The 24,075-nt window shown below is 51.6% G+C and overlaps 1 long non-coding RNA gene across 2 annotated transcripts; it reads left to right on the top strand.

The window, feature by feature from the left end:
* Positions 1 to 1,566: 1,566 nt before the first annotated feature.
* On the top strand, positions 1,567 to 9,321 carry LOC138422264 (uncharacterized). 2 transcript variants are annotated; one of them, XR_011445961.1, is made up of 3 exons: positions 1,618 to 1,725; positions 1,841 to 3,262; positions 3,735 to 9,321. It is a non-coding gene; the product is annotated as an uncharacterized lncRNA (long non-coding RNA). The 2 variants fall into 2 exon arrangements; XR_011249817.2 differs by having other exon boundaries at positions 1,567 to 1,725; positions 1,841 to 9,321.
* The last annotated feature ends 14,754 nt before the right edge of the window (positions 9,322 to 24,075 follow it).

The raw sequence follows: 24,075 nt of genomic DNA on the forward strand, positions 1-24,075 counted from the left end.
CAACACAACGAACCAGCAGCCTATCCAAACCCCCATCCACTAGCCCAGCCATCACTTGCAACCTGCATATATAAACAAACTTCCAACACGGTCCGGTGCGCGGATTTCCTCGACCTGCCCCGTTCGGGTCAGGAACCCTGCCCGGGACCGCTTGGCCATAAAAGCCAGTTAAACATTTTTTGGTGTACCTGGTCATCTTTTACCTAACAGACATGAGCTTAGAGGGGATTGGGGCAGGGAGGGCAGCAGGCTGGAGGGAGCCCTCTGGTGCTGAGCTGGATGGGAAGGGGAGGGCAGGAGGGAGGGATTTCCAGCTGCCACTCAGCTGCCTCCCTGGGCTTGGTTGGCACCGTCTACAGCCACCAGGGGGCAGTAAAGGCCAGGATTTGGGGAAGGTTCTGGTGGCTTACACTGTCCCACGTGCAGCTTCAAGACGCTTCCCCAGTGCTTTAGTGGTAAAGGACCCAGCTGCCACCGCAGGAGACTTGGGTTCAATCTCTGGGTCAGGAAGACCCCCTAGAAAAGGAAATGGCAACCCACTCCAGTATCCTTGCCTGGAAAAGCTCATGGACAGAGGAGTCTGGTGGGTACAGTGCAGGGGTCGCACAGAGTTAACACCACCTGATGCCTAAACAACAGCAGCAAGGGAGGTGTCAGCAGCTGCTTCCCCAGATCCCTTCTTATGTCCCAATGCATTCGCGCTGCAATAAACCATCTTCAGAAGTGCTAACAGATGGCCAATGGCTCAGGCTCGGGTCTCAGACTCAGAGCACCGCTGAGAGAGGGTGGAGGGGAACATGAGGGAGGGCTCTCCAAAGAGAGGGGAACAAGAAGGAGCTGGGGTGAGGAGGAACCCGTGGGGAGTTTGGGACAAGCAGGACAGACTCTTATCCATTGGATGGATAAACACCAAGGTCCTATGCACAGCACAGGGAACTGTGTTCACTATCCTGTGATAAACCGTGTCAGAAAAGGACATGGAGAAAGAATGTATACGTGAGTATACCCGAACCACTTTCTTCTACAGCAGAATTAACACTACATGGTAAATCAACTATACTTCCATAGAATCTTTTATTTATTTATTTATTTTTTACTTTTTCTCTTTGGCTGTGCCTTGCAGTATGCAGGATCTTAGTTCCCAGTGATCAAAACCGAGCCCCATGCAGTGGAAGCTCAGAGAGGTAACCATGGGACCACCAGGGAAGTCCCTCAATAACAGTTTTTAAAACAGAAGGAGCTGAGGGGTAATGGTTTCCAGCTCTGCGTTTGACTCCTGGAGTGTGGGACAGCTGGAGCTTTGAGCCGTCGGGGCCCCAGTTCTCTCTTTGTGGACCAGCCCACAGGACATTCTGGAATTTCACCTCCAGGAACCATGGTGACATGTGGAAAGAGAGGAAGCCCCAGGTTCATTCCCCACATCCTGTCATGGACTTGGTCTGTCCTCACTGAACACGTGAAAGAGTTAATTCTCAGGAAGTTCTGCTAACCAGGGAGGGAGAAGTATCTAGAACAAAGGGCCAGGTCAGAGAGGGTGAGCAGAGGGGGTGAGGAGGGGCAGGAGCAGGAAGCACATTTGCATGGGGGCCCCGCCCTCCTCTGGGGGAGGGGATAAGAGGGCAATGGGGACCAGGCCCAGGGCTGCAGGCTCAGAAGGCAGCGTCTGGGGCGTCTCCACCATGGCCTGGGCTCTGCTCCTCATCAGCATCCTCACTCAGGGCTCAGGTGAGGCCTCCAGGGAAGGGAACCCGGGGACCTGACTCATCCCTGGTGTCTTTGTCCTCAGGGTGACCTGGGCCCCAGCAGGGAACTGACCACAGTGTGTTTCTCCTCTTTGCAGGGTCCTGGGCCCAGTCTGCCCTGACTCAGCCTGCCTCAGTGTCTGGGAATCCGGGACAGACGGTCACCATCTCCTGTGCTGGCACCAGCAGTGACATCGGGGGTTTTAACTATATTGGCTGGTACCAACAGCTCCCAGGCTCAGCCCCCAAAACTCTGATTTATGAAGTCAGTAAGAGGCCCTCAGGGATCCCTGCTCGGTTCTCTGGCTCCAAGTCCGGGAACACAGCCACCCTGACCATCTCTGGGCTCCAGGCAGAGGACGAGGCCGACTATTACTGCGGCTCAGCTAGAAGTGGTTACAGTGTGCACAGTGGTTCAAGTTCATGGGGAAGTGAGGCCAAAACCCACCTGAGGCCACAGGCTCCCTGTTGCTCTGACTCTGCTGGTAGCTCGTCTGCATCTGATGTTGAAGCGGCAGCAGCTGAGAGGGCCCCTGAGGACCCTTCTCAGGGATGAGGAGAAGAGGAAGCGGTGGTTCATGGTTGTTTTCCCTCCTCTTTAAGCCGCATCTGAGTGGGAGCGTGACCCAAGAAAATAGTCACGGCTCGTGAGGAAGCTGCCAATTGGCCTCTGCTGATTCTCTCCTGGGCCCCCACCCGTGTTGCCCCCCTTTGCTTCTAGACCAACAACCGCAATCAGCTCAGCAGGTTCCTAGGCTGAGTAGAGACTATGACCCACAAGAGGGACACTGCACTGCAGGAACTGCTTGGTTCTCATATATCACAGTATTACAACCTCACCCGAGCCATGACAGGCTCAGAGAGGTGCATTAGGCCAAAAATAATCCCTGAGTCAAGCTTCCGAGGCTTCCGGGGATGGTAACTCTGGCCAATCAGAGAGATGATAACTCTGGCCAATCAGAGGGATGATCACTGGCCAATCAGTAAATACCAGGAAACCCCTGCAGCCAGTCAACCCTTGCCAACTCCCTGTCTTTGTTCTAAACTTATAAATCCTGCTATACATCTGGGCTCAGGGCTCTTGTTCTACTCCACTGTGTTGGATGTGACAGGAGCCCTGGCTCGAGCTAGCAGTAAACCCCTTTATGCCTGTGCATTGCTGTGGACGTCTTATTCTCTCAGGTTTGGGGACTCGGACATTGGGCATAACATTTGGGGGCTCGTCCGGGATCCCTTCAACTGGGAAGAATAACATACTCCCGGTAGAAGGGGTTTCCTCACTAGGAGGAGAGATATCTGAACACTGGTGTTAGTTTAGGATTAAGTCCAGCATAAGGCCGAGGCCCGGTATGGTGCTGGGGAGGCAGCTGGCTCTGGTTACTGGATTAAGTCCAGCGTAAGTCCGAGGCCCGGTATCGTGCTGGGGAGGCGGCTGGCTCTGGTTACTGGATTAAGTCCAGCGAAAGGCCGAGGCCCGGTATCATGCTGGGGAGGCGGCTGGCTCTGTGAACATCCTGCAGGTAAGACTGAGTGCATTGTCGGTGGCCACCTTGTGTTTGTTATCTGTTTGTCTATTTGTGGTGTCTGCGCTGCTCTGTGTGTGCCCTGTTGGCTCCCAGTGTACTCTGTGATCATGGGACAAACAACTTCTACTCTTTTATCTCTTATGACTAACCACTTCTCTGATTTTAAGTCTAGAGCACAGAATCTATCATTGCTGGTGAAGAAAAGCAAGTTAGTAACTTTTTGTTCTGCTGAGTGGCCTGCTTTTGATGTTGGCTGGCCACAAGAAGGCACCTTCAGCCTGCCTACTATTCGAGCGGTCAGAGAGAAGGTGCTTGGCCCCTACCCTTCGGGGCACCCAGAGCAAACTCCATACATTCTGGTCTGGCAGGACCTGGTGGAAACCCCCCTGGCCTGGCTAAAACCTTTTGTTTTTCAGCCCTCACTTCCCTTCCCTCTTCCCCGGCCTCAGCTTCATTATGTCCACAGGTACTAGTCGTGGAAGCATCCAAAGAGAAAGAAGACAAAGAGCGCAGCAACCGGCTGAAACCGGTGTTCCAAGAATCCTCACTATACCCCAATTTACTTGACCTGGAGACTGAACTCTCCCTGCCCCCCATGCGGATCCACTTCTGCCCCCGCAGTTCCTCAGGTCTCTTCTGGAGGGATACAAAGGGACACCGAGCCCTCGGCCCCAGCCCGGGAAGGAGGCCCCGCCCAAGGGACTCGGGGAAGAACCAGGGGCATCACCAGTATGGCGGAAGGAAACAACCCGGGTGCCCCCTCCTCCACAGTCCAGGCATTTCCAGTTCAGGCGGGGCCTGCCCGAGCAGACGGAGAACGGACATACCAGTACTGGCCCTTTTCCACCAGTGATCTTTACAACTGGAAAACTCAGACCCCTTCATTCTCTGAAAAACCTCAGGGCCTCATTGACCTTTTAGAATCTATCCTTTTCACCCATAACCCCACCTGGGATGACTGTCAACAGTTGTTACAAGTGCTCTTTACTACAGAGAAGCGTGAACGGATCTTGTCAGAAGCACGAAGAAATGTGCCAGGGGTAGATGGGAGACCCACTACGCAGCCTAACCTGATTGACTGATTGATGAGGGATTTCCCCTGACGAGGCCCTGCTGGGACTTCGAGTGCGCTGAAGGTAGGGAGCGTCTTCGAGTGTACCGCCAGACTCTCATGGCCGGCCTCCGAGCAGCCGCCAGGAGGCCAACAAAGTTGGCTAAAGTAAATCCGATTAGACAAGAGCCAAATGATAGCCCGGCAGCTTTCCTTGAGAGATTAATGGAAGCTTTTAGACAGTACACCCCCATGGACCCACAAACCGATGAGTCGCACACAGCCGTCATGCTAGCATTTGTGAATCAGGCAGCCCCAGATATCAGGAGAAAACTACAAAAAATAGAGAGGTTGGGAGAGCAATCCCTGCAAGACCTGCTGAGGGCAGCAGAGAGGGCTTTTAATCATAGAGAGACTCCAGAGGAAAGGGAGGAACGTGTTAGGCGAGAGGAAATAGAATTCAGGGCCGAAGAAAACCGTAGGAATCAGAAAGAATTAGCCCAGATATTCTTGGCAGGGGTGGAACAGGGAGCTAGTTCTCGGAGAACAAGGGAAGTCCATTCAAAGGGTGAAGGAAAGCCAGCAAGGCAAGGACTTAAAAAGGACCAGTGTGCGTTTTGCAAGGAGATAGGACACTGGAAGAATAAGTGCCCCAAGAGAAACCTAAGGGAAAGACCCGCCAAGCAGGAGGTGTCCTCCTCGACCTCCACGGGGGCCCACATCCTATATGCAGGAGAGGATAGCGATTAGGGGGGTCAGGACCCGGCACCCCTCCCCGAGTCCTGGGTAACTATACATGTGGAGGGGAAACTGCTTGGCTTCATGGTGGACACGGGAGCTCAATACTCGGACCTTAACCGGAAAGACGGACCAATGTCTAAAAAGACCAGCTGGGTACAAGGCGCCACCGGGACTAAACGATATGGATGGACTACTAAACGTCAAGTGAACTTGGGGGCCCAGCAGGTGACCCACTCTTTTCCTGTAATACCAGAATGCCCACCACCTTTGCTGGGAAGAGACTTACTATTTAAAGTCAATGCCCACATTCACTTTGACCACGGAGAGAGATCAGTTCTAGATGGGACCGGACATCCCATACAAGTTTTGTCTCTGACATTGAGGGACGAATACAGACTGTATCAGCCAAAGCCGCTCATGGCCACTGACCCCAATGTACAACCTTGGGTCCAAAAATACCCTCTAGCCTGGGCAGAAACTGCAGGGGTAGGACTAGGCAAGCGGAGGCCTCCCATCATTGTCGAACTTAAATCGGACGCTACCCCTATCAGGGTAGAACAATACCCTTTGAGCCTAGAAGCCCGGTGAGGAATCACACCACATATACAACAGCTTCTGGAGGCAAAAATTCTTCAAAGGTGCCGATCTCCATGGAATACTCCTTTGTTACCCGTGAAAAAGCCAGGGGGAACAGAGTTCAGGCCTGTGCAAGAGCTTCGTGAAGTCAACAAACGGGTGAATGAATCCAACCGTCCCTAACCCGTATGCCCTTTTGAGTGGCCTCCCGCCAGACTATGTCTGGTATACTGACCTGGACTTGAAAGATGCCTTTTTCAGTTTACCCTTGGCCCCCTTGAGCCAAGAGACCTTCTCATTCGAACGGATAGAAGAAGGCAGCCAGACCTCAGGACAGCTAACTTGGACTCGACTCCTGCAAGACTTCAAGAGTTCACCAACACTATTCAATGAGGCTCTGGGTGAAGACCTCCATGAGTACCGGGTTGATCACCCCAACATTGTTCTATTGCAGTGTGTTGATGATCTTATGCTGGCCACAACCACTGAGGAAGCATGCCCAAAAGCAACAGGCCACCTCCTTCAAACTGTGGGGACCTTGGGGTACTGGGCTAGTGCAAAGAAGGCCCAAATTTCTAAGCAAGATTCATATACCTAGGGTATAAAATAAAACAAAGACAGAGATGGCTGACACAGGACATGAAAGAGGCCATATTGCAGGCCCCCAAGCCGGCAACTCCTCAACAAGTGAGAGAATTTCTTGGGACTATTGGGTATTGCCGGCTATGGATCTTGGGATTTGCTGAAAAGGCCCAGCCACTATATAAAGGAAGTAGAGAAAATAAAAACTGGACTTGGACTGAGCCAATGAAACGGGCTTTTCAAGAACTCAGACAGGCTCTGCTGGAAGCCCCAGCCCTTGCTTTCCCTGACCCGTCCAAGCCCTTCCAATTGTTCATAGATGAAAAACGGGGAATGGGAAAAGGAGTCTTGACGCAGCAATGGGGGCCTTGGAGGTGACCAGTGGCCTACCTACCCAAACGACTGGACCCGGTGGCTGCAGGGTGGCCACCTTGCCTCTGAATCATTGCCACTACTGCACTCCTGGTCCATGATACTGACAAGCTGACTTATGCACAGCGACTCCTGGTCTACACTCCCCATACCATCAAAGGGATTCTGAAGCAGCCACCGGGTAAATGGATCTCTAACGCCCGTTTGACCCATTATCAGGCTTTGCTGCTGGACACCCCACGGATACACTTCCAGGCGCCCTGCTTCCTGAACCCGGCCACTCTCTTACCCAACCCGGAAGAAGACAGCCCCCTCCACGATTGTGGTGAGATACTGGCTGAGACGACGGCAATACGAAAAGACCTAACAGATGTGCCTTATTTTAAATAACAGTGAGCTGATATGGTTTACAGATGAAAGCAGTTTTATAAAAGATGGACAGAAAAAGGCTGGAGCTGCAATAGTTGATGACTCTGGAAAGATAATATGGGCTGAAGCCCTTCCCCCGGGTACCTCCACCCAAAAAGCGGAACTAATAGCCTTAATACAGGCTCTGGAGAGGGCAAAAGGAAAAGGAGTCACTATTTATACCGACAGTCAGTATGCATTCGGCACCGTACGCATCCAGGGCCCAATATATAAAGAACAGGTGATTTTTGACAGCCGAGGGAGAACAAGTTAAAAACCTGCCTGAAATCCACAGACTCTTAACAGCCGTCCAACAGCCTCGAGCAATGTCAATAATACATGTCCCTGGACATGAAAAGGGAAGAGACATCAAGGCTCGAGGCAACCGAGCCGCTGATATGGCGGCTCATGAGGCGGCTAACAGGGACTGCACAGCCCCTATACTGACTGTGGGGCTGCCACCCCCAGGTATGGGAACCTTGCCCCCAACCCCCAAGTATTCCTCTTCTGATCTCAATTGGATTCAAAAAATGCCAGCCCTCAGGAGGGTGAAGACGGATGGTATCGGGACCAAGATGACAACTTGATACTTCCCACCAACTTGGGTCAACACCTCTGTACACACCTACATCTGACCACCCATCTAGGAGAAAAAAAAAGACTCTAACCCTCTTACAGATAGCACGTTTGCGGTTTCCCCAACAACAGGCAACTGTACGAGACATAGTCCAGGCCTGCAAAGCATGCCAGATGATGAAGCCGGGAAAAGGACAGCATACGGGAATGAGGTACTGGGGAGAGAGGCCAGGGCAACACTGGGAGGTAGATTTTACAGAGGTAAGACCAGGCAAGTATGGGTACCATTATCTGTTAGTTTTGGTGGATACTTTTTCTGGGCGGGTGGAAGCATTCCCTACTAAGGGAAAACCCGCAATGATAGTAGCTAAAAAGATCCTAGAAGAAATAGGACCTAGGTTTGGGCTGCCGGTGACTATTGGCTCTGATAATGGGCCTGCCTTTGTGAGTCAGATTGTACAGGCACTGGCCTTAGCTCTGGGGACCAAATGGAAGCTGCATTGTGAATACAATCCCCAGAGCTCAGGACAGGTTGAGAGGATGAATCGGACTCTAAAAGAAACTTTGGCAAAATTGGCAATAGAGACTGGCGGGGACTCGGTGACTCTCCTTCCCTTCACTCTCTTCCGTGCACGTAATACCCCCTACAAGCTGAACTTAACCCCTTTTGAAATTATGTATGGGAGGCCCCCTCCCATATGCCCTATCTTTGAGGGAAGGAAACAACCACCCCCTTCTTTAGGACAGTTCCAGGAAGCCCTGATGGCATTAAGCAAGGTGCATACGCATGTCTGGAAATTGATCAGGGAAATCCAGGAGGGTCAGAACAAGGGGACCATCCCCTCACATAATATTGGTCCCGGAGATTGGGTCTGGGTCAAGCGACACCAACCCAAGACATTAGAACCTCGATGGAAAGGTCCTTATGTTGTTCTTCTTACCACCCCACTGCTTTAAAGGTCGACGGTATCAGACCTTGGGTGCACTGCAACCACGTACGCCAAGCCACTCAAGAAAGGGCCCAAAAAGAATGGGAGGTAACGCCGCACCCTTCAAACCCCTTCATATAAAGCTCATCTGCCGACGGGATCCAGACAAGTCATCCTGACTGTCCTGTTGGTGACCATCCTCCTCAACCCTGGAGCCACCCATAACAACCCTCACCAGCCAGCCAAAATCACCTGGAAGCTTCAAGATGGACTAACACGAAAGGTGCTCAACTTAACCACAGAAGTACATCCTCCGAACACCTGGTGGCCAGACCTATATTTTGACTTAAAGCCGGTGGTAAATGTGCCTTGGGCTAGGGGTTTCCTCCGGATGCAGGGGTTCTGGGCATGCCTGGGCCACCAGAGGACCAAATGGAAGACTTGTGGGGGGGGGGCACAAGATTATTTTTGTAAATCTTGGGATTGTGTTACTTCTGATGATGGGCCTCGGCGCTGGGAGGTAGGAAATCGGGACCTACTTAACTTCTCGTTCGCAAAGCCCACCCCCAGAGCCCTTGGGGACCCAACTTTTGAATGTGAAGAGAGTTGTAACTATGCACAGGTTAAGATAAGGTTCAATCGGAAAGAAGCAAAAAAAGAGAGGGCTTGGATTTCTGGCTTATCCTGGGAAATACAAACAAGAACGGTGGCAGGCACACAAATTTACAGAGAAATTATAATTATAAGCCAGATTCTAGAGCCAACGCAGATACACAGTATAGGTCCCAACCCAATAAAAAAAATTGATGTAACTCCCAGCCCGACCACAGCGGTTTCCACATCCTTCATCTCACGCCATCCTCCGGGTCCCATCCACAACCTCAGAAACTCAGACCCGTTATGGAAATTAGTTAAGGCAGCCTATATAACCTTAAATCAAACTAACCTGGAAGCAACTAGATCTTGCTGGCTTTGCTATAATCTATTCCCCCTTACTATGAAGCAGTGGGTCTTAACGCCTCTTACGGCCTGACTGATAGTATAGATCCTCCTCAGTGTCTCTGGGGAGAACAAAAAATGGGCCTCACAGTGGAAAAAGTTTGGGGAAAGGGACTCTGTGTGGGCAGAGTTCCACCCCCAAATTCCCCCTTATGTGCCTACACAGCCGAACCCACAGAGCTAACTGGGATTAAATAGATTATCCCAGAGATTGGGGGGATGGTGGATCTGCTCACGTACTGGTCTAGCCCCTTGTTTACACATCTCAATATTCAATCCTAAAGAAGAGTTCTGCATCTTGGTGGCAGTTGTGCCAAAAATCCTGTACCACCCTGAAAAGATAATGTACGACTACTGGGCCCAAAAACAAACACCTGGTCAAATGATACAAGACAGAACCAAGAGAGAGCCTATTACAGCCTTCACCATAGCAACCATGTATGGACTTGGGATCGCTGGGGCAGGGACTGGGATAGCAGCCTTGTCCCTCCAAGGCCAGGGATTTACTTCATTGCGGGCGGCCATAGATGAAGACATTACCCGCCTAGAAGAGTCAATTAGTCACCTAGGAAAATCGCTGACCTCCCTGTCCGAGATGGTCTTGCAAAACCGAAGAGGGCTAGATCTAATTTTTCTGCAGCAAGAGGGGCTCTGCATGGCCCTGGGAGAAGAATGTTGTTTCTATGCAGACCACACCGGGATAATAAGAGAATCTATGGCCAAGGTGAGAGAAGGACTAGCCCAGCAAAAGAGAGAGCGAGAAGCCTAGCAGGGATGGTTTGAATATTGGTTTCAACAATCTCCCTGGCTGACAACATTAATTTCCACGCTGGTGGGACCTCTTATGGTGCTTTTACTAATACTCACCTTTGGCCCATGCATCCTCAATAGGCTCATTACGTTTATAAAAGAGCGTATTAATACAGTTCAACTATTTGTGCTTAGACAGCAATATCAAACTGTACCCCAGAACAAAGAGGAAGATTCCTCTATATGATCTAAAGACAGGGGGGAATGTTACAACCTCACCAGAGCCATGACAGGCTCAGAGAGGTGCACTAGGCCAAAAATAATGCCTGAGTCATGCTTCCGGGGCTTCTGGGGATGGTAACTCTGGCCAATCAGAGAGATGGTAACTCTGGACAATCAGACAGATTGTAACTCTGGCCAATCAGAGGGATGATCACTGGCCAATCAGTAAATACCAGGAAACCCCCGCAGCCAATCAACCCTTGCCAACTCCATGTCCTTGTTCTAAACTTATAAATCCTGCTGTAAATCTGGGCTCCGGGCTCTTGTCCACTGTGTTGGATGTGATAGGAGCCCTGGCTCGAGCTAGCAAAAAACCCCTTTATGCCTTTGCATTGCTGTGGACGTCTTATTCTCTCAGTTCTGGGGACTCGGAACAGGGCATAACAACAGGGACAGAAACCCCAAGACCAAACAGGCAGGGGACAGGAAGGGAGGTGGTCAGTGGTGGGTGGAGCACACAGCTGGACCAGCTGGATTCACTGACCTGGGGCCCCTTCACACAGGCTCTGCGTTTCATGCTACCTGCAGCTGGCAGGGGGGGCAGAGGGTACAGGGGAGTCCCAGTGGTTTGGTTGATTAGTTACTGGAAGCAGAGTCCAAAACGTGATCCTTAGTGAAAGGTTGTGGCTGAGCCAGGAAAGACGCTGGGATTGCTGGCCTCCGGAGGAGAAGAATTCGATCCGGGGCCAGTGATGAGGCTTGATGGCTCAGAGCTCTTGAGTAATAAAGTTTTATTAAAGTGTAAAAGAGATAGAGAAAGCGTCTGACGTAGACATCAGAAGCAGAAAGAGTGGCCCCTTGCTAGTTTTTAGCAGGAAGTTATACACCTATGCGCAGGCTGCTGAAAGGAAATGTCTCAAAACTCAGAGAGTGGCACCAGGCCCCTCAACCACAACATGCATTTTCAGATAATATTGGCACAAGGTAAGTCACCCCAGGCCATAAAACATTTGAGGTGATTCTTAAAGAAAGCTAGGTTTCCCAGCAAATACATGGTCTCATTCACGTAGCTCAAGAGAACATTTGCATGAGTAAAACATACTGGTTTGCGGAGCCTTTATGGTTCTGAGCCTTAGGCAGAATCAACTTGAAGGAAAACAAGAGTTTAGGGTAAACACAAGGCTTCCCTGGTGGCTCAGACAGGAAAGTGTCTGTCTACAATGCGGGAGACCCGGTTCGACCCCTGGGTTGGGAAGATCCCCTGGAGAAGGAAATGGCAATCCACTCCAGGACTGTTACTTGGAAAATCCCATGGACAGTGGAGCCTGGTGGGCTACAGGCCATGGGGTCGCAAAGAGTCAGACAGGACTGAGTGACTTCACTTTCACTTCCAGGGTAAATACATAGATCATTAACATAACGTAAGAAAAGCATTTCCTTAAGAAAACGCACTGGTTAAGAAAACGCACTGCTTAGCTCAAGGTCTGAGAAAAGCTGAGTTCTGATGGAACCAGGTGTTGTCATGACAACACAGATGGTAGGAGAAACCTCCTTGTAATGTTGTAGAGAGAAGGGAAAACAGCTGACACTTCTGGGTTGTTTCCTCCCGGCCCTTCAGAGAGAGAGAGAGACCGCCTGACACTGGAAGCCTGTTTCCTCCATCTGCAGACCCACAGCCTTCCTTCCTGTTTCCCTCTCACTAGTGAGTGACCTAGAGGACCCAGACCTGTCTGCCTGAACTCAAAGGGACTCAACACCTAAGGAGATTGTAAGGTTAGAGTAGATTTGTGCTCTAAGACCTGCTATCCACACTTGGAGGGGGCTTCCCACGTGGTGCAGTGCTAAAGAATCCACCTGCCCAGCAGGAGACCAGAGTTCAATCCCTGGATGGGGAAGATCCCCAGGAGAAGGAAATGGCAACCCAGTTCAGTATTCTTGCCTGGGAAATCCCATGGATAGAGGATCCTGATGGGCTACAGTCCATGGGGTCGCAAGAGTAGGACATAAGTTAGCAATTAAACCACTGCCAAACTCCTACTTTGCCCCAAAACCTTCTAGGTCAAGTGAACAGAAGTGTAACTCAAGTCACAGCACCTGGATCAATTTCCAGCCTTGAGCCAGGTTGGTGGTGGCGGTGGTTTAGCTGCTAAGTCATGTCCTACTCTTGCAACCCCATGGACTGTGGCTCACCAGGCTCCTCTGCCCACTTGCCAAAACTGGAGAAAGCCCACTCCGCAATAAAGACTCGCTGCAGTCAAAAAGAAATATAAATAAGTAAATAAATTTTCTAAAAAAGAGCTAAAAGTACTTAAAAAAAAAAAAAAGAAGCAGCAGCTTATTTTCGAGGGAATCAACCAGAGGCCCATGGTCAAGTCTATCAGGCCTGGAGTCTGGGGAAAGGAGACTTTCAGACTTTTCAGCAGCAGGGGGCACTGTGAGTCCCTGTCTCCATTAGTGGGAGCTGGCCCAGCTGAGTATCTTTTCATCTGACGCCATTCTCCTTTCCTGAAAGTGGTCCTCGCGTGTGCCTCAGGAGCCACGAGGGCCCTCATGCCCGGCAACAGTGGGTGACAGCGGGAGGAAAGCAGGCACGAAGCCCTCACCACCCCCTCCGCCCTCCCTTGGTCGGGCAAGGGTCCCCAGCTGGAACCCAGCCCCGGTGCAGGCAGGAAGCTGGGTGGCTGGGGATGGGCCTGGGGGCTGCTCCTCCCTGGAGAGACAGGGGAGAGTTCACGGCGCGGGAGGCGGGCCGCAGCCCCGAGGCCCTCAGGGAGCACCGCGTGTAGAATCATCACCAGCATGTCCTGGACCACGGTCCCCTTCACGGGTCTCTGCACAGGTCAGGGCGGACGCCCTGGGCAGTGGGGAGGGGGCCTGGGCAAGGGGCCTTGTGGAGGGGCCCTAACAGGGGTGCCTGTGGGTGTCTCCTTCTGTTCACTTCGGCCGTCAGCTCCCAGCCTGTGGGGACTTAAGACCCTTTCTTACGCTGTCATCCAGGCCGACAGGCACCCTCACCTGCATCCGCCCCCAGTCACTCTTAAGTCCATCCTTGGGGGCAGAGAGGACCGCACCATCGCTGGGGACAAGGCTGAGGACCTCTGTATAGTCGGGCCCGATGCACCGGCTTCACACTCACAGCTTAGCACGGGGAAGCTGAAGCAGCCTGGCATAGCCCACTCCACCTTCCTCCCCGCCTGGTCCTTCCGGAGCCCAGAACCTGGATCAGCTCCACAGACGGGGCGTCCCTCCCTGTAGGAAGAGCAGCTCTTTTCTCAGCTGACCAAGGGCAAAGGACACCAGGGACAAAGACCAGATCGGAGGCTGAGCCAGCGATGACCTTCACAGGTCCGTCCAGCCATGCTGATCCAGCGTTTTCAAGCAAGACCTCTCTAACCTGAGACTTCAGGAGAATGCTTTTCAAGGTCCACCAGAAAGAACCTCTTCCTCCCCCAGGGAACTTGGCGTTGTTATTCGCCCTCTCAGCCCCTGCCTTTCCCCATCAAGGCAGCTCCCTAAATCCTGAGCTGCACGCGCAGCCGAAAATCTGCAGATATCTGGGGAAGGCATGCATGGTCACCACGGTGACAGTAGACAGGGCTCAGGCCCAGAGCACCTTCAGCTACACGCAGCAGCTGAAACTCCTTGAAGGTCTTCAGGCCCCGGATAAAGTAGTGAAGGTCAAGACTGGCCTCAACCCACCCGTGTCAATCCTGTTCCGCTCCTCGGGCGCCATCCTGGGCCAGGCAGCTGCAAACACCCAGATTTATGACCCAGAAGCTCCCCCGTGCCACTGCCTGGCCACATGTCACACCTGCCCTTCGAATTCTTACCTCAGAGGCAATATCACGCTGGCCCTGAGCTGCGTCTGAATCCCAGAGCCCTCAGGCTGTGCCCGTGTGTAGGTGCTGTAAGTGACGAGGGCCACCAGCAACACCTGTTCTGTTTCAAAATGTGGCCCCAGCCTTGAGATCAAGCACCTCAATTACACCAAAGGCTTGTCTTCCTCTGAGACAAGGTCCGGGGAGGAACTGGCTTGCTACCTGGACAACTATTGACCCAAGATTTGTTGGCTGGATATGTTTCTCCTTCCCATAAAAAAAGAAAATCCAGACCATCTCACTGGTTTGCTCAGCAGGCCACTGTCCAAAGTCTTGGAGGTGCAAGAGGAACTTTCTGGGTGTCCTACAAAAACAGTGAATTTTCATACGAAGAAGAGTTCCCTGGAGAATATTTGAATAACCATGTGACAACCTGGACCAGGGGTGCATAAACCTCCTACTTGACACAGAATTCCAGCGGCTGCAGAGGAATGTCCACATCAGAAATAAAAAAATGTCACCTGTGAATTGCTTTGAAAAGAAAAGGCAGAGCTTTCCTCCAGGTACACCCCTGTCTAGCTTGAGAGCTGACGTCTAATATGGAGGATGGAGACAGAATGAGGGAAAATTTCCATCAAAAATATTGACAATTCAGTTCAGTTCCGTTCAGTTCAGTCGCTCAGTCTGGTCCGACTCTTTGTGACCCCATGCACTGCAGCACGCCAGACCTCCCTGTCCATCACCAACTCCCGGAGTTTACCCAAACTCATGTCCATTGAGTCGGTGATGCCATCCAGCCATTTCTTCCTCTGTCGTCCCCTTCTCCTCCTGCCTTCAATCTTTCCCAGCATCGGGGTCTTTTCCAACGTGTCAGTTCTTTGCGTCAGGAGGACAAAGTATTAGAGTTTCAGTTTCAGCATCAGTCCTTCCAATGAACACTCAGGACTGATCTCCTTTAGGAGGAACTGGTTGGATCTCCTTGCAGTCCAAGAGACTCTCAAGAGTCTTCTCCGGAACCACAGTTTGAAACCATCAATTCTTCAAGCTCAGCCTTCTTTAGGGTCCAACTCTCATATCTGTACATGACTACTGGAAAAGCCATAGCTTTGACTATACAGACCTTTGTCAGCAAAGTGATGTCTCTGCTTTTTAATCCGTTGTCTAGATTTGTCATAGCTTTTCTTCTAAGGATCAAACATCTTTTAATTTCATGGCTGCAGTCACCATCCACCATGATTCTGGAGCCCAAGAAAATAAAGTCTGTCACTGTTTCCTTTGTTTCCCCATCTATTTGCCATGAAGTGATGGGACCAGATGCCATATGTCCGTTATTTTGAATGTTGAGTTTTAAGCATTGTTTTAAGCATACTGTTGTTCCATCTGGACCTAGGATGTTCACCTGGAACAGAGCTGATAAAAACTCAAGTTTTTCATCTTGAAACAGGAGGCTCAGCCCTCCCCTCCTTCCTCTCATCCAGACTCATTCAACAAACATTTGTCCTTGAGCGGCTGCTGGTGCGATGCTCAAGAAGGCATGTGCTCATGAGTTTTAGGGTGGAAACAGAAAAACACCAAAACAAAACCAACACAAGACCATGGTTTTAAAGAGTGAGGTTGTAAATGATTCTCTGAAGGAAACAGAGAGGCAAAGAATGCCTCTGTGGGACTTGAACTGGAAAGGGGATCCCTTTAGCTTTGCCCTTCATTGGCCACGGAGTCACGGCTCTTGTGCTTCTGAAGCGTGTGTCACTCGGTATAAACAGCTGCCTCCCAGGTGACCTGGTGCCTAGGCTGTGGTGGGATGAGTTAGGCAGTCTCCGGTGAGGGTCTGTCTACTGGTGGGGCAGGTGATACATCCCGACCTGGAGGGAGTTAATGGACAAAGAGACAGGAGCTTAGAGGGGATTGGGGCAGGGAGGGCGGTGGGCTGGAGGAGCCCTGGAACTGAGCTGGATGGGAAGGGGAGGGCAGGAGGGAGGGATTTCCCTCTGCCACTCAGCCTTGGTTGGCACCGTCTACAGCCACCAGGGGGCAATAAAGGCCAGGATTTGGGGAAGGTTCTGGTGGCTTACACTGTCCCACGTGCAGCTTCAAGACGCTTCCCCAGTGCTTCAGTGGTAAAGGACCCAGCTGCCACTGCAGGAGACTTGGGTTCAATCTCTGGGTTAGGAAGACCCCCTGGAAAAGGAAATGGCAACCCACTCCAGTACTCTTGCCTGGAAAAGCTCATGGACAGAGGAGTTTGGTGGGTACAGTGCAGGGGTCGCACAGAGTTAACACCACCTGATGCCTAACCAACAGCAGCAAGGGAGGTGTCAGCAGCTGCTTCCCCAGATCCCTTCTTATGTCCCAATGCATTCGCGCTGCAATAAACCATCTTCAGAAGTGCTAACAGATGGCCAATGGCTCAGGCTCGGGTCTCAGACTCAGAGCACCGCCGAGAGAGGGTGGAGGGGAACATGAGGGAGGGCTCTCCAAAGAGAGGGGGACAAGAAGGAGCTGGGGTGAGGAGGAACCCGTGGGGAGTTTGGGACAAGCAGGACAGACTCTTATCCGTTGGGTGGATAAACACCAAGGTCCTATGCAGAGCACAGGGAACTGTGTTCACTATCCTGTGATAAACCGTGTCAGAAAAGGACATGGAGAAAGAATGTATACGTGAGTATACCCGAACCACTTTCTTCTACAGCAGAATTAACACTACATGGTAAATCAACTATACTTCCATAGAATCTTTTATTTTTCCTTTTCCTTTTTCTTTTTGGCTGTGCCTCGCAGTATGCAGGATCTAGTTCCTAGTGATCAAACCCGAGCCCCATGCAGTGGAAGCTCAGAGAGAGAACCACGGGACCACCAGGAAAGTCCCTCAATAACAGTTTTTAGAACAGAAAGAGCTGAGGGGTAATGGTTTCCAGCTCTGCGTTTGACTCCTGGAGTGTGGGACAGCTGGAGCTTTGAGCCGTCGGGACCCAAGTTCTCTCTTTGTGGATCAGCCCACAGGACATTCTGGGATTTCTCCTCCAGGACCCACGTGACTTGTGGAAAGAGAGGAAACCCCAGGTTCATTCCCCACATCCTGTCAGGGACTTGGTCTGTCCTCACTGAACATGTGAAAGAGTTAATTCTCAGGAAGTTCTGCTAACCAGGGAGGGAGAAGTATCTAGAACAAAGGGCCAGGTCAGAGAGGGTGAGCAGAGGGGGTGAGGAGGGGCAGGAGCAGGAAGCACATTTGCATGGGGGCCCCGCCCTCCTCTGGGGGAGGGGATAAGAGGGCAATGGGGACCAGGCCCAGGGCTGCAGGCTCAGAAGGCAGCGTCTGGGGCGTCTCCACCATGGCCTGGGCTCTGCTCCTCATCAGCATCCTCACTCAGGGCTCAGGTGAGGCCTCCAGGGAAGGGAACCCGGGGACCTGACTCATCCCTGGTGTCTTTGTCCTCAGGGTGACCTGGGCCCCAGCAGGGAGCTGACCACAGTGTGTTTCTCCTCTTTGCAGGGTCCTGGGCCCAGTCTGCCCTGACTCAGCCTGCCTCAGTGTCTGGGAATCCAGGACAGACGGTCACCATCTCCTGTGCTGGCACCAGCAGTGACATTGGGGCTTATAATGGTGTGGGCTGGTACCAACAGCTCCCGGGCTCAGCCCCCAAAACTCTGATTTATAATGTCAACAAACGGCCCTCAGGGATCCCTGCTCGGTTCTCTGGCTCCAAGTCCGGGAACACAGCCACCCTGACCATCTCTGGGCTCCAGGCAGAGGACGAGGCCGACTATTACTGCAGCTCAGCTAGAAGTGGTTACACTGTGCACAATGGTTCAAGTTCATGGGGAAGTGAGGCCAAAACCCACCTGAGGCCACAGGCTCCCTGTTGCTCTGACTCTGCTGGTAGCTCGTCTGCATCTGATGTTGAAGCGTCAGCAGCTGAGAGGGCCCCTGAGGACCCTTCTCAGGGATGAGGAGAAGAGGAAGCGGTGGTTCATGGTTGTTTTCCCTCCTCTTTAGGCCGCATCTGAGTGGGAGCATGACCCAAGAAAAGAGTCACGGCTCGTGAGGAAGCTGCCACGTGGGCCTGTGCTGATTCTCCACTGGGCCCCCACCCATGTTGCCCCCCTTTGCTTCTAGACCAACAACCGCAATCAGCTCAGCAGGTTCTTAGGCTGAGTAGAGACTATGACCCACAAGAGGGACACTGCACTGCAGGAACTGCTTGGTTCTCCTATTTCACAGTGTTACAAGCTCACCCAAGCCATGACAGGCTCAGAGAGGTGCACTAGGCCAAAAATAATCCCTGAGTCATGCTTCCGGGGCTTCCGGGGATGGTAACTCTGGCCAATCAGAGGGATGATGACTGGCCAATCAGTAAATACCAGGAAACCCCTGCAGCCAATCAACCCTTGCCAACTCCCTGTCTTTGTTCTAAACTTATAAATACTGCTGTAAATCTGGGCTCGGGGCTCTTGTTCTACTCCACTGTGTTGGATGTGATAGGAGCCCTGGCTCGAGCTAGCAATAAACCCATTTATGCCTTTGCATTGCTGTGGACGTCTTATTCTCCCAGTTTTCGGGACTCGGACACTGGGCATAACATTTGGGGGCTCGTCCAGGATCCCTTTAACTGGGAAGAATAACATTCTCCCGGTAGAAGGGGTTTCCTCACTAGGAGGAGAGATATCTGAACACCAGTGTTAGTTTTCGATTAAGTCCAGCGTAAGGCTGAGGCCCGGTATGGTGCTGGGGAGGCGGCTGGCTCTGGTTACTGGATTAAGTCCAGCGTAAGGCCGAGGCCCGGTATGGTGCCGGGGAGGCGGCTGGCTCTGGTTACTGGATTAAGACCGGCGTAAGGCCGAGGCCTGGTATGGTGCTGGGGAGGCAGCTGGCTCTGGTTACTGGATTAAGTCCAGTGAAAGGCCGAGGCCCGGTATCGTGCTGGGGAGGCAGCTGGCTCTGTGAACATCCTGCAGGTAAGACTGAGTGCATTGTCGGTGGCCACCTTGCGTTTGTTATCTGTTTGTCTATTTGTGGTGTCTGCGTTGCTCTTTGTGTGCTCTGTTGGCTCCCAGTGTACTCTGTGATCATGGGACAAACAACTTCTACTCCTTTATCTCTTATGACTAACCACTTCTCTGATTTTAAGTCTAGAGCACAGAATCTATCATTGCTGGTGAAGAAAAGCAAGTTAGTAACTTTTTGTTCTGCTGAGTGGCCTGCTTTTGATGTTGGCTGGCCACAAGAAGGCACCTTCAGCCTGCCTACTATTCTAGCAATCAGAGAGAAGGTGCTCGGCCCCTACCTTTCGGGGCACCCAGACCAAACTCCATACATTTTGGTCTGGCAGGACCTGGTGGAAAACCCCCTGGCCTGGCTAAAACCTTTTGTTTTTCAGCCACTCATTTCCCTTCCCTCTTCCCCACCCTCGGCTTCATTACGTCCACAGGTACTAGTCATGGAAGCATCCAAAGAGAAAGAAGACAAAGAGCGCAGCAACCGGCTGAAACCGGTGTTCCAGGAATCCTCACTATACCCCAATTTACTTGACCTGGAGACCGAACTCTCCCCGCCCCACTATGCTGATCCACTTCTGCCCCCGCAGTTTCCTTAGGTCTCTTCTGGAGGGATACAAAGGGACACCGAGCCCTCGGCCCCAGCCCGGGAAGGAGGCCCCGCCTAAGGGACTTGGGGAAAAACCAGGGGCATCACCAGAATGGCGGAAGAAAACAATCCAGGTGCCCCCTCCTCCACAGTCCAGGCATTTCCAGTTCGGGTAGGGCCTGCCCAAGCAGACGGAGAACGGACATACCAGTACTGGCCCTTTTCCACCAGTGATCTTTACAACTGGAAAACTCAGACCCCTTCATTCTCTGAAAAACCTCAGGGCCTCATTGACCTTTTAGAATCTATCCTTTTCACCCATAACCCCACCTGGGATGACTGTCAACAGTTGTTACAAGTGCTCTTTACTACAGAGGAACGCGAACGGATCTTGTCAGAAGCACGAAGAAATGTGCCAGGGGTAGATGGGAGACCCACTACGCAGCCTAACCTGATTGACTGATTGATGAGGGATTTCCCCTGACGAGGCCCTGCTGGGACTTCGAGTGCGCTGAAGGTAGGGAGCGTCTTCGAGTGTACCGCCAGACTCTCATGGCCGGCCTCCGAGCAGCCGCCAGGAGGCCAACAAAGTTGGCTAAAGTAAATCTGGTTAGACAAGAGCCAAATGAGAGCCCGGCAGCTTTCCTTGAGAGATTAATGGAAGCTTTTAGACAGTACACTCCCATGGACCCACAAGCCGATGAGTCGCACACAGCCGTCATGCTAGCAATTGTGAATCAGGCAGCCCCAGATATCAGGAGAAAACTACAAAAAATAGAGAGGTTGGGAGATCAATCCCTGCAAGACCTGGTGAGGGCAGCAGAGAGGGCTTTTAATCATAGAGAGACTCCAGAGGAAAGGGAGGAACGTGTTAGGTGAGAGGAAATAGAATTCAGGGCCGAAGAAAACCGTAGGAATCAGAAAGAATTAGCCCAGATATTCTTGGCAGGGGTGGAACAGGGAGCTAGTTCTCGGAGAACAAGGGAAGTCCATTCAAAGGGTGAAGGAAAGCCAGCAAGGCAAGGACTTAAAAAGGACCAGTGTGCGTTTTGCAAGGAGATAGGACACTGGAAGAATAAGTGCCCCAAGAGAAACCTAAGGGAAAGACCCGCCAAGCAGGAGGTGTCCTCCTCGACCTCCACGGGGGCCCATATCCTATATGCAGGAGAGGATAGCGATTAGGGGGGTCAGGACCTGGCACCCCTCCCCGAGTCCTGGGTAACTATACATGTGGAGGGGAAACTGCTTGGCTTCATGGTGGACACGGGAGCTCAATACTCGGACCTTAACCGGAAAGACGGACCAATGTCTAAAAAGACCAGCTGGGTACAAGGCGCCACCGGGACTAAACGATATGGATGGACTACTAAACGTCAAGTGAACTTGGGGGCCCAGCAGGTGACCCACTCTTTTCCTGTAATACCAGAATGCCCAGCACCCTTGTTGGGAAAAGACTTACTATTTAAAGTCAATGCCCAAATTCACTTTAACCACGGAGAGAGATCAGTTCTAGATGGGACCGGACATCCCATACAAGTTTTGTCTCTGACATTGAGGGACGAATACAGACTGTATCAGCCAAAGCCGCTCATGGCCATTGACCCCAATGTACAACCTTGGGTCCAAAAATACCCTCTAGCCTGGGCAGAAACTGCGGGGGTAGGACTAGGCAAGCGGAGGCCTCCCATCATTGTCAAACTTAAATCGGACGCTACCCCTATCAGGGTAGAACAATACCCTTTGAGCCTAGAAGCCCGGTGAGGAATCACACCACATATACAACAGCTTCTGGAGGCAAAAATTCTTCAAAGGTGCTGATCTCCATGGAATACTCCTTTGTTACCCGTGAAAAAGCCAGGGGGAACAGAGTTCAGGCCTGTGCAAGAGCTTCGTGAAGTCAACAAACGGGTGAATGATATACATCCAACCGTCCCTAACCCGTATGCCCTTTTGAGTGGCCTCCCGCCAGACTATGTCTGGTATACTGACCTGGACTTGAAAGATGCCTTTTTCAGTTTACCCTTGGCCCCCTTGAGCCAAGAGACCTTCTCATTCGAACGGATAGAAGAAGGCAGCCAGACCTCAGGACAGCTAACTTGGACTCGACTCCTGCAAGACTTCAAGAGTTCACCAACACTATTCAATGAGGCTCTGGGTGAAGACCTCCATGAGTACCGGGTTGATCACCCCAACATTGTTCTATTGCAGTGTGTTGATGATCTTATGCTAGCCGCAACCACTGAGGAAGCATGCCCAAAAGCAACAGGCCACCTCCTTCAAACTGTGGGGACCTTGGGGTACTGGGCTAGTGCAAAGAAGGCCCAAATTGCTAAGCAGGAAGTCATATACCTAGGGTATAAAATAAAACAAAGATGGAGATGGCTGACACAGGACATGAAAGAGGCCATATTGCAGACCCCTGAGCCAGCAACTCCTCAACAAGTGAGAGAATTTCTTGGGACTATTGGGTATTGCCGGCTATGGATCTTGGGATTTGCTGAAAAGGCCCAGCCACTATATAAAGGAAGTAGAGAAAATAAAAACTGGACTTGGACTGAGCCAATGAAACGGGCTTTTCAAGAACTCAGACAGGCTCTGCTGGAAGCCCCAGCCCTTGCTCTCCCTGACCCGTCCAAGCCCTTCCAATTGTTCATAGATAAAAAACGGGGAATGGGAAAAGGAGTCTTGACGCAGCAATGGGGACCTTGGAGGTGACCAGTGGCCTACCTACCCAAACGACTGGACCCGGTGGCTGCAGGGTGGCCACCTTGCCTCTGAATCATTGCCACTACTGCCCTCCTGGTCCATGATACTGACAAGCTGACTTATGCACAGCGACTCCTGGTCTACACTCCCCATGCCATCAAAGGGATTCTGAAGCAGCCACCGGGTAAATGGATCTCTAACGCCCGTTTGACCCATTATCAGGCTTTGCTGCTGGACACCCCACGGATACACTTCCAGGCGCCCTGCTTCCTGAACCCGGCCACTCTCTTACCCAACCCGGAAGAAGACAGCCCCCTCCACGATTGTGGTGAGATACTGGCTGAGACGACGGCAATACGAAAAGACCTAACAGATGTGCCTTATTTTAAATAACAGTGAGCTGATATGGTTTACAGATGAAAGCAGTTTTATAAAAGATGGACAGAAAAAGGCTGGAGCTGCAATAGTTGATGACTCTGGAAAGATAATATGGGCTGAAGCCCTTCCCCTGGGTACCTCTGCCCAAAAAGCGGAACTAATAGCCTTAATACAGGCTCTGGAGAGGGGAAAAAGGAAAAGGAGTCACTATTTATACCGACAGTCGGTATGCATTCGGCTCCGTACACATCCAGGGCCCAATATATAAAGAACAGGTGATTTTTGACAGCCGAGGGAGAACAAGTTAAAAACCTGCCTGAAATCCACAGACTCTTAACAGCCATCCAACAGCCTCGAGCAATGTCAATAATACATGTCCCTGGACATGAAAAGGGAAGAGACATCAAGGCTCAAGGCAACCGAGCCGCTGATATGGCGGCTCATGAGGCGGCTAACAGGGACTGCACAGCCCCTATACTGACTGTGGGGCTGCCACCCCCAGGTATGGGAACCTTGCCCCCAACCCCCAAGTATTCCTCTTCTGATCTCAATTGGATTCAAAAAATGCCAGCCCTCAGGAGGGTGAAGACGGATGGTATCGGGACCAAGATGACAACTTGATACTTCCCACCAACTTGGGTCAACACCTCTGTACACACCTACATCTGACCACCCATCTAGGAGAAAAAAAAGACTCTAACCCTCTTACAGATAGCACGTTTGCGGTTTCCCCAACAACAGGCAACTGTACGAGACATAGTCCAGGCCTGCAAAGCATGCCAGATGATGAAGCCGGGAAAAGGACAGCATACGGGAATGAGGTACTGGGGAGAGAGGCCAGGGCAACACTGGGAGGTAGATTTTACAGAGGTAAGACCAGGCAAGTATGGGTACCGTTATCTGTTAGTTTTGGTGGGTACTTTTTCTGGGCGGGTGGAAGCATTCCCTACTAAGGGAAAAACCGCAATGATAGTAGCTAAAAAGATCCTAGAAGAAATAGGACCTAGGTTTGGGCTGCCGGTGACTATTGGCTCTGATAACGGGCCTGCCTTTGTGAGTCAGATTGTACAGGGACTGGCCTTAGCTCTGGGGACCAAATGGAAGCTGCATTGTGA

This window comes from Ovis canadensis, chromosome 17 (assembly GCF_042477335.2).
Source record: "Ovis canadensis isolate MfBH-ARS-UI-01 breed Bighorn chromosome 17, ARS-UI_OviCan_v2, whole genome shotgun sequence".
NCBI classification, from domain to species: Eukaryota; Metazoa; Chordata; class Mammalia; order Artiodactyla; family Bovidae; genus Ovis; species Ovis canadensis.